Here is a 7,500-nt window from a genome sequence, read left to right on the forward strand (position 1 = left end):
CGCACACACACACACACACACACACACACACACACACACACACACACACACACACACACACACACACACACACACACACACACACACACACACACACACACACTAATGGAGTCCAATAAGGTTTCAGTCTTTGACAGAAAAGGACAGAATGAAAAACACAGACAGAGAAAAACTGAGACCAGAGGAAGGACCGAGACTAAATCTGACATTGGGATTTGTAGTTTTTTTAAGATGGTGTGAACTACAAAGGAAACTTCTTCATCTTTTAAATGGAAACATCTTCATCGTCTTGTGAAAGTGTTTACACATATGTCTGTGATTTCCTTTATTTATAATTTTGTCAAAGTAGCTTTTACTCTTGGACTACATTTCCCATGATGCCCTGCTTCTTCCGGACCTTTTTTTTTTTTTTTTGGACCCTGCTGTCAAAGTCATCTCTGAAGTCTGTTTCATACCTGAGTCTTGTGCCGGCGTGGTGCTTATCGGCCAGGCAGTGCTTAGTAAAGTCATCGAAGTCAGCCAATCGGGTGGCTCAGTTTGGGGTGTGGTGGGCGTGGCCTGAGAGGAGGACGAGGATAATGGGGGGAACGCTGGTTGTTGCAGCAGGTGTGCTCAAGATGTGGTCGTTGACAATTTGTGACGTCACCGTCGCGCTATGGTTTCTAAACACATCTGTGACATTTTCCAGCTCAAAGAAGGGGGAGGGGCTTGTGCTGTTGACATGGTAACTGGGGTCGCTGTCAGCGATGGGCTCAGGGGACGGAAGGGGGGAGGAGTCCAAGAGGTTGGTGCCAAATATACCTGGAGAAAGACAAACAGGTGAGAAGAGGAGGTCACAATCACAAAGTTTGATCTCAGTCTCGCCCTGTCTTGGTCTTGGTCTTGGTCTTGGTCTTGGTCTTGGTCTTGGTCTTGGTCTTGGTCTTGGTCTTGGTCTTGTCTTGGTCTTGGTCTTGTCTTGGTCTTGGTCTTGGTCTTGGTCTTGGCCTTGGTCTTGTCTTGGTCTTGGTCTTGGTCTTGGTCTTGTCTTGGTCTTGGTCTTGGTCTTGGTCTTGGTCTTGGTCTTGTCTTGGTCTTGGTCTTGGCCTTGGTCTTGTCTTGGTCTTGGTCTTGGTCTTGGTCTTGTCTTGGTCTTGGTCTTGGTCTTGGTCTTGGCCTTGGTCTTGGCCTTGGTCTTGTCTTGGTCTTGGTCTTGGTCTTGTCTTGGTCTTGGTCTTGGTCTTGGTCTTGGTCTTGGTCTTGGTCTTGTCTTGGTCTTGGTCTTGGTCTTGGTCTTGGTCTTGGTCTTGTCTCAGTCTCGCCCTGTCTTGGTCTTGGTCTTTCGTCTTGGTCTTGGTCTTGTCTCAGTCTCGCCCTGTCTTGGTCTTGGTCTTGGTCTTGGTCTTGGTCTTGTCTCAGTCTCGCCCTGTCTTGGTCTTGGTCTTGGTCTTGGTCTTGGTCTTGGTCTTGGTCTTGGTCTTGGTCTTGGTCTTGTCTCAGTCTCGCCCTGTCTTGGTCTTGGTCTTGGTCTTGGTCTTGTCTCAGTCTCGCCCTGTCTTGGTCTTGGTCTTGGTCTTGGTCTTGGTCTTGTCTCAGTCTCGCCCTGTCTTGGTCTTGGTCTTGGTCTTGGTCTTGGTCTTGCTCTTGGTCTTGCTCTTGGTCTTGGTCTTGGTCTTGTCTCAGTCTCGCCCTGTCTTGGTCTTGGTCTTGGTCTTGGTCTTGGTCTTGGTCTTGGTCTTGTCTCAGTCTCGCCCTGTCTTGGTCTTGGTCTTGGTCTTGTCTCAGTCTCGCCCTGTCTTGGTTTTGGTCTTGGTCTTGACTCGACCCCTAATTGTCTTGGTCCTATCTTCATGGAGCTTGTCTGGGAGCCCTCTGGTCTTGAACAGGTCTTGGTCTTGGTCTTGGTCTTGTCTCAGTCTCGCCCTGTCTTGGTCTTGGTCTTGGTCTTGGTCTTGGTCTTGGTCTTGGTCTTGGTCTTGTCTCAGTCTCGCCCTGTCTTGGTCTTGGTCTTGGTCTTGGTCTTGGTCTTGTCTCAGTCTCGCCCTGTCTCTTGGTCTTGGTCTTGGTCTTGTCTCAGTCTCGCCCTGTCTTGGTCTTGGTCTTGGTCTTGGTCTTGGTCTTGGTCTTGGTCTTGTCTCAGTCTCGCCCTGTCTTATTCTTGGTCTTGGTCTTGGTCTTGGTCTTGGTCTTGTCTCAGTCTCGCCCTGTCTTGGTCTTGGTCTTGGTCTTGGTCTTGGTCTTGGTCTTGGTCTTGGTCTTGTCTCAGTCTCGCCCTGTCTTGGTCTTGGTCTTGGTCTTGTCTCAGTCTCGCCCTGTCTTGGTCTTGGTCTTGGTCTTGGTCTTGGTCTTGGTCTTGGTCTTGGTCTTGGTCTTGTCTCAGTCTCGCCCTGTCTTATTCTTGGTCTTGGTCTTGGTCTTGGTCTTGGTCTTGTCTCAGTCTCGCCCTGTCTTGGTCTTGGTCTTGGTCTTGGTCTTGGTCTTGGTCTTGGTCTTGTCTCAGTCTCGCCCTGTCTTGGTCTTGGTCTTGGTCTTGTCTCAGTCTCGCCCTGTCTTGGTTTTGGTCTTGGTCTTGACTCGACCCCTAATTGTCTTGGTCCTATCTTCATGGAGCTTGTCTGGGAGCCCTCTGGTCTTGAGCAGGTCTTGGTCTTAGTTAGTCTGGTCTTGACTACAACACTAATACACAGTTTACTCATAGACCTGAATGATGACAGTCAGGAGGTAGTTTCTGTTCTCTACGTGTTGTAATGTTTAATCATCAGAATATTAAAAACAGACTGAATGTATAAAGAAAGACAAGAAAAGAAAAGAAAGACAAGAAAAGAAAAGAAAGAGTCTGTAAAGATCTAAAGACAGTCAGCTGTGATCGATAAACAAAGAGAACAGACGGTGAAGACCATTAGCTGTTTAATGGTGAGAGACACAATAAAACCCTGTGTGTGTGTGTGTGTGTCTCTGTGTGTCTCTGTGTGTGTGTGTGTGTGTGTCTGTGTGTGTGTGTGTGTGTGTGTGTGTGTGTGTGTGTGTGTGTGTGTGTGTGTGTGTGTGTGTGTGTGTGTGTCTGTGTGTGTGTGTGTGTGTGTGTCTGTGTGTGTGTGTGTGTGTGTCTGTGTGTGTGTGTGTGTGTGTGTGTGTGTGTGTGTCTGTGTGTGTGTGTGTGTCTGTGTGTGTGTCTGTGTGTGTGTGTGTGTGTGTGTGTGTGTGTCTGTGTGTGTGTGTGTGTGTGTGTGTGTGTGTCTGTGTGTGTGTCTGTGTGTGTGTGTGTGTCTGTGTGTGTGTGTGTGTGTCTGTGTGTGTGTCTGTGTGTGTGTGTGTGTGTGTGTGTGTGTGTCTGTGTGTGTGTGTGTGTGTGTGATGAGTCGAGGAGGACACAACAGAAAACAGCTGCTGACAGAGGAGATGAAAGAGAACAAAAAAAGAAGAAGAAACTCTCACAGTGAGGAAATGAGAAAAACAGTTTTCTACATTTTTTTTTCTTGTTGGAGATAAAAGAAAACAGTTCACGATGATTTATTTATTTAGAGAGAAAGAGAAAGTATAAGACAAAAAGAAAGGAAAACTTACAAATGAAGGATGGAAGGAATGAAGGGAGAACTGAAGGAAAGATGAAGGAAAGGAAGGAAGCCATGAAGTAAGGAGTGGGGGGAGCCATTTGGGGGAGCCCATTTAAAACTTACAAATAAAAAAGAGTTCTCAAGGTCGCACACATCAGGGCAACCAATAAGATCAACAAAAAAGCACCAACAAAAGTGCTTTGTTCTGCATCTCTGGGGACTAAACCGCCGTCCAGACCATCAACTGTTAATATTAAAGGACGCAGCCTGAGTGTCGTCCCCCGTCTGTCCCTGCAGGGGGCGCTGAGTCCCATCGATGGCGTCCCCCGTCTGTCCCTGCAGGGGGCGCTGAAGTCCCATCGATGGCGTCCCCCGTCTGTCCCTGCAGGGGGCGCTGGAGTCCCATCGATGGCGGTCTCCATGCTGGAAATGCTGTCTCAGTCTAACTTTCAGTCAACCTAACGACAGGCTGAGAGCTGGAGCTGAGGCGGGTTTTAAACCTCCTGACAAACCGTTACACCGCGCCCACCTGTCAATCAGGTCAGCTACACGCCTTATTGTGAATAACTCTTATCCTTCATCAAATCAAAACTGATGAGTCATCAAAACATTCACCCCCCGTACAGTGTGTGTCCATCCAGACATGAGCTAATCACACCTATTTGGTTTTTGAACCAGGCTGTAAACATGTTCATCTCTGCTGTAAAAACAGGCTTTTTAGAATGGGTGTGTATGTGACTTCCTGTGCTTCTGCAGCCAGCCTCTAGTGGACACTCCAGGAACTGCAGGAGTTTAACTCTTCATGTTTCAACACCAGAGGTTGAAAAAGAATAAATGATAAAGAAATGAGGAAGATGAAGAGGAAATGATGAAAGACTGACAGAGGAGGAGGAGGGGGAGGAGGAGGAGGAGGAGGAGGAGGGGGAGGAGGAGGAAGGAGTGATAAAAAGAGGAGGAGGAGGAGGAGGAAGGAGTGATAAAAAGAGGAGGAGAAGGAGTGATAAAAAGAGGAGGAGGAGGAGGAGGAAGGAGTGATAAAAAGAGGAGGAGGGGGAGGAGGAGGAAGGAGGGGGAGGAGGAGGAGGGGAGGAGGGGGAGAAGGGGGAGGAGGAGGAGGAGGGGGAGGAGGAGGAAGGAGTGATAAAAAGAGGAGGAGGAGGAGGAGGAGGAGGAAGGAGTGATAAAAAGAGGAGGAGGAAGGAGTGATAAAAAGAGGAGGAGGAGGAGGAGGAAGGAGTGATAAAAAGAGGAGGAGGGGGAGGAGGAGGAAGGAGGGGGAGGAGGAGGAGGGGGAGGAGGAGGAAGGAGTGATAAAAAAGAGGAGGAGGATGTTCGGTTTTACTACCGGCACAAATGTTTGAAATTCTTCGTGTCCGAATGTTTGGAACACTAACTCTGCTCTTGATTGCTGAGGGAGTCCTCGCTGTCATGGTGACGGGAGGAGGTATGACACACAAACAGTCACACACACAGCCACACACACACAGTCACACACACAGTCCACACACACAGTCACACAAACAGTCACACACACACACACACCACAGTCACACACACAGTCACACACACACACAGTCACACACACACACAGTCACACACACACAGTCACACACACACACACACACACACAGTCCACACACCCACATGTATGACGTTGAGTTGATGAGAGAAAATGAAAATGTGTCATCTCTCCTCCTACACGCGGTCTGTTATGCATCCATCTTCTCTTTCTGTTATCCCCTTTTTGTCCTCCATCTTTCATCTCGTCTCTTTTCTTTGCTGTGTTTATTAAAGGACCAATCAGTGAGATGTGTAGAGAGTGAGATGATAAAGGTATCTTACTCTCTGATCATAAAGGACCAATCAGTGAGCTGTGTAGAGAGTGAGATGATAAAGGTATCTTACTCTCTGATCATTAAAGGACCAATCAGTGAGCTGTGTAGAGAGTGAGATGATAAAGGTATCTTACTCTCTGATCATTAAAGGACCAATCAGTGAGCTGTGTAGAGAGTGAGATGATAAAGGTATCTTACTATCTGATCATTAAAGGACCAATCAGTGAGCTGTGTAGAGAGTGAGGTGATAAAGGTATCTTACTCTCTGATCATTAAGGAAACATGCTATGTTGAAGTGCTGGCTTCTCTGACAACAATGCAGCAGCCAGTATGTCCTCCTTCTAACTTTAGATTCTGCTCCTGAATGCTCTGGATTTGTTTGGACCAGAGAAGGTAGGCGCTTTTAAGACACGCCCCCACATGGTCCGTTTTTGGACGCCCCTCAGTTTGTCAGATATGAGAGCAGTTATCAGGTCAACAGGTGTTGCAGTGATGGAAGCGGTCAAGAGAAGTGGTTCAGATAGAAGTGATTGTACCTGAGACAAAGGGGCGGCCCGGGTTGGAATCCAACCTGTGTCCCTCACTCTCTCTCTATTCTGTGTGTGTGTGTGTGTGTGTGTGTGTGTGTGTGTGTGTGTGTGTGTGTGTGTGTGTGTGTGTGTGTGTACCTGTGAGAGCGAGGGGCGAGCAGCAGCAGGCCGGCCAGCAGGCTCACGGTGGGGATCAAGATGTAGAGGAGAAGTCGAATGTGATTGTCGATCCCAGCTTGCTAGGACACGCATCTCCACCCCATCCCGGCCTCAGGTCCCCGAGCCGGAGTCTGCGGGACACAGCGATACCAAACCGTTACTCCGGGGTTATTACATCACCGGCATCCAGCCAATCAGGACTCTCCGTTCACTAAACACCACGTCAGATATATTCAGTAGACCGTCTCACGCCGACAGTACTGTGGACTGAGGGTCGGGAAACGCCAAACTGAACGTCTGAGTCCAACTTTGGCCCCGCCCCCCTGCCCCTCCTACCTCCAAAAGTTATTTTAACCAAGCGGGGGAGGGGGCTGACCCGGCTGTTTGTGTCCTCTCAGAGTTTCGTTGGACATGTTGAGGTTATTTTGAAACGATATGACGACGAGCCGACAACCTGACACCACACAGCAGCCCCCTGCTTTAAATACTGCTCGCTCGCCCCACCACCCTCTCTCTCTCTTCTCTCTGTTCACTATATTGATCAGCTGGTCGAGCTCCTCGCCCTTCCCCTTCACACATGGACTCCTAACATCACCAAATAAAGATTGATTGATTGTTCACTAAAGAAATGATTTAATAAATGTTGAGTTTAACGTTTGAGTGTTTTTGCAGGCTGAAAAAAAAAGGTTTTAAAGCTGAATAAAAATTAACAGAAAATGTAATCAGCTTCAATTCAAATTTCCATCAGCACAGGCTGTCTCTTATAAAAGTTCGATTTATTATGATAGAAGATGTTTTCTATATTTTGCCTCACAATTATAGTAAACATTAAATTAAATCAGATCTTTTCAACTTCATCGTCCCCCTGAGGGGAAATTTGGTTTGCAGCCCGAAATGTAGAGAAACAACAAACACAGTAAACAACATTAAATACATGAATACAAGAGTTCATCGAGTAATAACAGGAAACCGGGAATGACGGCCTGAGAAGTCAAATGTAACATTTACTTCATTCTTCAGGTAAAACATGAAATGATTCCTCCTCTAAAGTATAAATATTTATCATTTAAAATGTATCATTTATTTTTCATTCATTGTTGAGGACGGTTTTAAAACCTTGAAAAGTCCAAATTCTCATAAATAAATAATGTCAATAGTGTCTGGGAAGTTAAGAAATAAATATTGACTTGTGACGGTTTAGAGTCTCAAACATTTAGCGACTAACCGACAGAATAATCAATTAGTCGGTTAATCGAAGGTTAAGAAGCAAATCCTGCCGGAGTTTAAATGAATATAAACTTATAAAGAGTTTCATCAGCAGCTGAAGGTTGACTGAGACAAGAAGCAGACATGAGAAGAGAGGAGGAGAAGAGAGGAGGAGGACAGAGGAGAGGAGAGGAAGAGGACAGAGGAGAGGAGGAGGGCAGAGGAGAGGAGAGGAGG

General features: G+C 47.1%; 1 long non-coding RNA gene across 1 annotated transcript in view; it reads right to left on the bottom strand.

The window, feature by feature from the left end:
- Positions 1-75: 75 nt before the first annotated feature.
- Positions 76-7,500, bottom strand: part of LOC136178473 (uncharacterized) — a 7,764-nt gene continuing 339 nt past the window's right edge. Inside the window, exons 2-3 of the long non-coding RNA XR_010665890.1 lie at positions 6,037-6,188; positions 76-801 (exon numbers count right to left, since the gene is read on the bottom strand). This is a non-coding gene — a long non-coding RNA (uncharacterized lncRNA). The remainder of the gene's footprint in view (positions 802-6,036; positions 6,189-7,500) is intronic.

Source organism: Labrus bergylta, unplaced genomic scaffold (genome assembly GCF_963930695.1).
Source record: "Labrus bergylta unplaced genomic scaffold, fLabBer1.1 SCAFFOLD_177, whole genome shotgun sequence".
NCBI classification, from domain to species: domain Eukaryota; kingdom Metazoa; phylum Chordata; class Actinopteri; order Labriformes; family Labridae; genus Labrus; species Labrus bergylta.